Genomic DNA, 6,000 nt, shown 5'->3' with positions numbered 1-6,000 from the left:
GTGCAAGCATTCACTGCATCACATGAGTTTGCGATTTTCCGTGTGTGCATTTGGTCCGTGCGCATGTGTAGTGTGCGCATTTAGTCTGTGTCCGTTTATTACTGTGTCCGTTTGTTACTGTGTCCGTTTGTTACTGTGTCTGTTTGTTACTGTGTCCGTTTGTTACTGTGTCCGTTTATTACTGTGTCTGTTTAATCTGTGTCCGTTTCACTTAGCCTGCTGTGTCCGTTTATTACTGTGCGCATCTGAAACTCATTCATCAGCAATAATAAGTAAAATTAATGACAATTCTTTTGATAAAATGGCTGGATGTATTGAAGAAGAAAGAAATAAAGCATTAAGCTGTCCGTCGACTCCAATTATTCCTTCGGAGTCAACAAATGATGTAAGACGATTTAACGGATGACATTTCGGTAGTAATTTCTAGTTAGACAAAAGTTTAAATTCATGACAAAAAATTGATTTTTGAACTGTTTTAATTCAAAAGTACGTAGCATATTTTATCTCTAAAATGGTTAATGGGTTACAAAGAGAAGAATCAAGTAACTTCTTGAATCGAGAGATTACTCGTTTACAAATTGCAGTAATTCGCATTAATTTAGCAAAACTTGAATAACGTAGAAGGAATTTCCATAGCTCGCTTGGTTTACGTTGCGACTTTAATGGGTTGTTCTTTAAGATTCTCTATAAGATTTTCTGAGGTCATGGAGGCCACGAATTTAATGGTTGTAAAAGCCAAGAAGGACCTGTCCACTGCATAGACGATTTAGAGAATTGAGTAGGTGTTAAACCTTGGGTGGCAAAATCTGCTGGAATCCAGGAACTCCATTGAGCTTGAGAAACTGTTTCTTGAATATAACACACGTGGTTATGAATAAAATCCTTCCACCGTGAAGGATGATTGTTTATCAAAGTAAAAGTTGTTGTAAGCCGATTTACAACCAATATATTATTATAATTGCGAAACGCATCATCTTTCGAAAGATGTTGCGAGAAGCACCTCTTTCGAAGGACACAAGAATTCGCCGCGCTCACGGAAGTCCCAAGCAACTTCCGTGAGCTTACAACATCACGATACGAAACCGTTCGGAAGCAGTTCTGTATCGCCTTAGAAATAAGGCCCTACACTGCACAATTAAACCGCCAGGCTATCGCGTTCCAGTGCCGAAACGCTTAGCCTCGCGGAACCCACCGACGCCCGGTCACTGGCTCCAAAATTGCGCCACGAAACCATCGAATATAAGCGCGACCACGCCGTGACTGAGCGGAGAGTAGCAACAACACTCGCACGACGTGAGTACGTTGATTTACGTTACGCTTATCGCGAGTGATAACACCGAACGCGCAGCAATGCTAATTGTAACCGGACTGACACGAATAAAGACCGAAAGAAGAACAAACAAGAAGCCGTTTTTTCAATCAACCTACGAGCCAAATTCTCTCCCCTTCGGGTCCTAACCTCTAAGGCAGGCGAATCCCAGAACTATTTCGAGAAGAACTCCCGTTCAGAGCAAACGCTCACAACAAAGTAAAAGTAATGAGAGAATCTGTCCACAAATAGATTTGAGTGTTATCATGATTTACCTTAATTACTAACATGTGAAACTAATTTTGTCAAAAATACAGCTCCAGATAGTTCCAATCGTGGTATTGTTAAGCGCTTGAGAGGAGCAACCTTTGTTTTAGAACAAATGAGTACTAATCTCTCGATTTGCGGATATGAATCGAGTGTAGACTGCTCCAGCATGTTGAAATGCATCGCAGAAACCATAAATTTCAACAATATTTTCAGACTTAAATCCTAACCATTTTGGGAAAATAAATTTAGGCATCTTGTGAAATTTTTCGAAGAAATCGGTCCATTTAGTGACAATAGTTAAAGGAAGAGGATCATCCCAATTCGTCTTGATAGTCCAACGTTCTTAAATAAATAAGATTATAGATTTTAGTAGTGATGATAATTGCCGATAAAAGTCCACGAGGATCGAAGAACTTACCTACGGACAAAAATGGTCCGCTTAGTAAAAGTTTTGGGAACGTCCCATTTGCTCACGTCAATATTGACTACAGTCCTAATTGCCCACGATCCCGATTGACCACGAGGCGGATTGACCACATCAATAATGGCCACGCGTAATATTGCCCACGTCAATATTGGCCACGCGTCCATATTGACGTGGGCAAACGGGTGTCACACAAAATTTTAACGGTAGACACCTTTATGATTAATTGAAAGTTATCTGTAATTAGTAGCCAAGAAAGACCTAGAGAATAAACAATATAATTATCGTCAAATTGAATAGATGTTGAATCAATGCGGTCTTTTGGAATAAATTCAAGGATATTTGAATGATTATTGATACACTCATGTAAATGTAAACTGCCTGCCTTGTAGATTTGAAATACTTGCTCTACAATTTGTTGTGCTTCTTCGATTGAACGACTCCTTTAAATAAGTCATCCAGATATCTTCCTTTTGTTAATGTCGATACAGCAGGAGGAACATTTTTTCCGCTGTCTTGTATTAATTGTGACATAGTACGAAGAGCCAAAAAAAGAACACAAGCGAGACCATATGTCACTGTAGTGAGTTCATAAGTAAGATAACGATTCGAATGATATTTCCACAGAATTCTTTGAAATTTCCAGTTGTCAGAGTTTACCTTAATTACAGTATATTTTTTCTATATTAGAAGAAAAAACAAAAATATTATCGAAATCAGATTAATACATCAAATATATTAATTTGCAGTTTAGCTCCAGTGTGGAGTTCATTTAGGAAATATCCTGACGGCGTTTGGCTTGATGCATTAAAAACTACTCTTAATTTTGTAATTAAACTGGATTCTCTCTAAACTCCATGATGAGGTAGGCAGTAAGAAGATTGAGGTTTAGGAAAAGAATCAGGAACTAATTTCATATATTGCAAATTTTCATATTCAAAAATGAAATCCAAATATAGCTGTGCATATTTCGAATCATATTGAAATTTGTTTGATGAACTGATGATGAAACGAAAAGCTTTTCTTTTTGAATCTTCAAGTTTTGTTGGTAATTGTTTAAATGAAAGCTTGACGATGTATTGTTCTTGAGAATCTCAAGAGTAAGAAGATTTAAATTGATTCTCACAATCTTGTTCCTCGACAGATAAAGTAGAATTTTTAGAAGTTGGAACTTCTAATTTATTCATTGATACGTTAAATGATAAAAAAAGTGATAAAAAATTCATTGATATGTCCAGTTTAATATATTACGGTCGAAGTAATGTACTAATATTGTTATTATACACCTAAAAGACGTGCTTTAGGATATACTGTTATTGCGAAGAATAATACCATATGCCTCGGTGGTCGAATTGGCTAGGACGCTCGCACGGAATGACGAGAGTTCCGGATTCGAACCCCTGAGGTATTATTTTTCGCAATAAATTAATTTAGTTTTTCGGGGAAGCTAGAAAGGGGAGATTGTAAGATGCGCTTGAGCATCGAAATTTAGCTTAGTTACTGTGTCTTAAGTCTAACGAATCTTGTCGGCGCGCAGTTTAAAATAAAAAGCTAAGAAAATTAAAATTAAAAAGAATTATATCCATCACCAAGATCTGATGTAGACCGTTAGGCGATTTAAAAATTCATTGATATGTTCTTCTAATTCTTAAAATCTATGAATAAGCTGATAAAGCTTTTCATTGATTAAAACTGTCGTGCAGCTCCGTGCACGTCGGGGTCCGTCCTTCGTCAGAGGCCCTTGCACCGCTGGTCTTTTAAATGTCGATGGATTATTGTAGATAACGTCGCGGTTGTTCTCTTTCACGGTTACTCTGTTTCACTAGGTGCTGCGCTCCAGGGGCTGGGGTGTTACTGAGGCATTCACGAAGTTCGTACGTCAAACACTTTTATTTTACAGAGTAACGAAGTCCACGCGATAGATTACAGTAGCACGAGACAAATTATAACTAACTGAATTGATTGAATTAACTGAGCCCGCCGTGGCGTTGGGCTTTCTTTTTTTATTCCCGTTTTCTGGGTTACGGTGCATCCTTGCCGATCAACGTTCCTGCTACTCGGCAAGGCTGCTGTATCTAAATTCCGATTATTCGACTCTAATTGGGTCGTTGCGTTCTTTTCCTCATTGTCGTGTTGCGCGATCTTTTCTTTGCTACATTTTATATTTCGCCGAATGCTTAATCACGGTCTACATATCGGTTACAAGATCGGAGAAATCCGGCTTGTAACAAAACATAAAAAATCGAAGCATTTTATGGGGAAATGATTGGATTTGTCGGACTTGAAATTATTCATCCGAGAGATGTAAGTTGAGCTATTAGAGCATTTTTGTTTCCTTTGAAAATTCCTTCTTCGAAGATTCTTCCGAATATATCAGCTCTTAAAATAAGATCAATAGCTTCAGGAGTGTTAAATTGAGAATCCGCACGTTGCAGACCGTTCAAATGTGGCCAAAATGACGATTTAACTCGAGCCGAAGGAATCGACGTAGTAAGCTTAGAAAGAACATGGGCTGAAATTAAACTTTCAAAATGTAGTTCTAATTTAAAAGTTACAATGCCTCTGGTTTTGTTTGATGGCTAAGCGCCTATTCCAACAAGAAGAATAGAAGAACGTTCACGAGATAAATTTAATCTTTGTGCAAGCCTTTCAGAAACAAGGAAAATTTCTGAACCTTGGTTTATTAAAACTCTTACTATAGTAGTACTACCATTAGAAGTGATGATAATTATTCGTGCAGTTGCCAGTAGTATACGAATGGATATAATTTGCCCGCGTCCGATTGGCCACGCGTAACTTTGACCACGTTCGGAATGGCCACGGGAAATATTGCACAGTGTTCAATTTGCCCACGTTTCAAAACGACCACGTTTGAAACGACCACGTCTGAAATGGCCATGTTCGGAATGGTTACGTTCGGAATGGCCACAGGATATATTGCACGAAGTTCAATCTGCCCACGTTCGAAACGGCCACGTTTAAAATGACCACGTATGTTTTACTTGAGCATGCGCAGCGGTCATATCCTCATGCTTCTTGGCCACAAGCGCATGTTCTGTCTAGCACAAGCCGTGCAAAAAAATGCCTGAATATCAAATATCTACATACATATTTTAAAAAGCTTCTTATTTTGCGAGGAAAGTCGCAAACCCATGTGCAGAAAATGTTTCGCGTGCGCGCACGCACACACACCGTCCAAGTCGCTAACTCATGTACATTGTATTGGAAATCTGCAAACACATGTTAACTTTACATAGTTTGCAATGTACATGCTTTAGCGCGCATTTTTGAATGGCTTGTGCATAGCATGTGCTTGTGGCCAAGAAGCATAAAGATATGACCGCTGCGCATGCTCAAGTAAAACATACGTCGCCATTTCGAATGAGTGAGTCCCAGATGCGCATAGTAATAAACGGGCACAGCAGGCTGAATGAAACGGACACACTGACAAACAGAAACGGGACTGTCCCGATTGTACACGCACCCTATTGCGCACCGACCCGTTAGCACACGATACGATTCCGCATTGCAGATAGTACATAGGTTAGCGACTTGGACGGGGCGGATGCGGGAGGGGGGCCCCCCTTGCACCCGCCCGTATGTGTGTGTGTGTGTGTATGTGTGTGTGTGCACAAAGCATTTTCTGCACTACATGGGTTTGCGACTATAAAATATGTATAAGAAAGAAAAATACTTATAATAAATATTTTGTACGTATTTTTATGTCTGAGTTTGCCAGGTATAAAAAGTTATCGGGTTTGTGTGCAATCGGGTCTGTGTCCAATCGGGTCAGTGTCCAATCGAGTCCGTGTCCAATCGGGACGGTGTACAATCGGAACTGTGTCCAATCGAGTCCATGTTCAAACGGGACTGTGTCCAATCGGGAAATACTACTGTGTCCAATCGCTTATGTGCGCAATCGGGCCTCACTCAACAGAAACAGACCAAACAGACACAATCGCAAACCCATGTAATGCAGAGAATGTTTTGCGCGCGC

This window comes from Monomorium pharaonis, chromosome 8 (assembly GCF_013373865.1).
Source record: "Monomorium pharaonis isolate MP-MQ-018 chromosome 8, ASM1337386v2, whole genome shotgun sequence".
NCBI classification, from domain to species: domain Eukaryota; kingdom Metazoa; phylum Arthropoda; class Insecta; order Hymenoptera; family Formicidae; genus Monomorium; species Monomorium pharaonis.
This window is presented reverse-complemented; position numbering follows the sequence as displayed.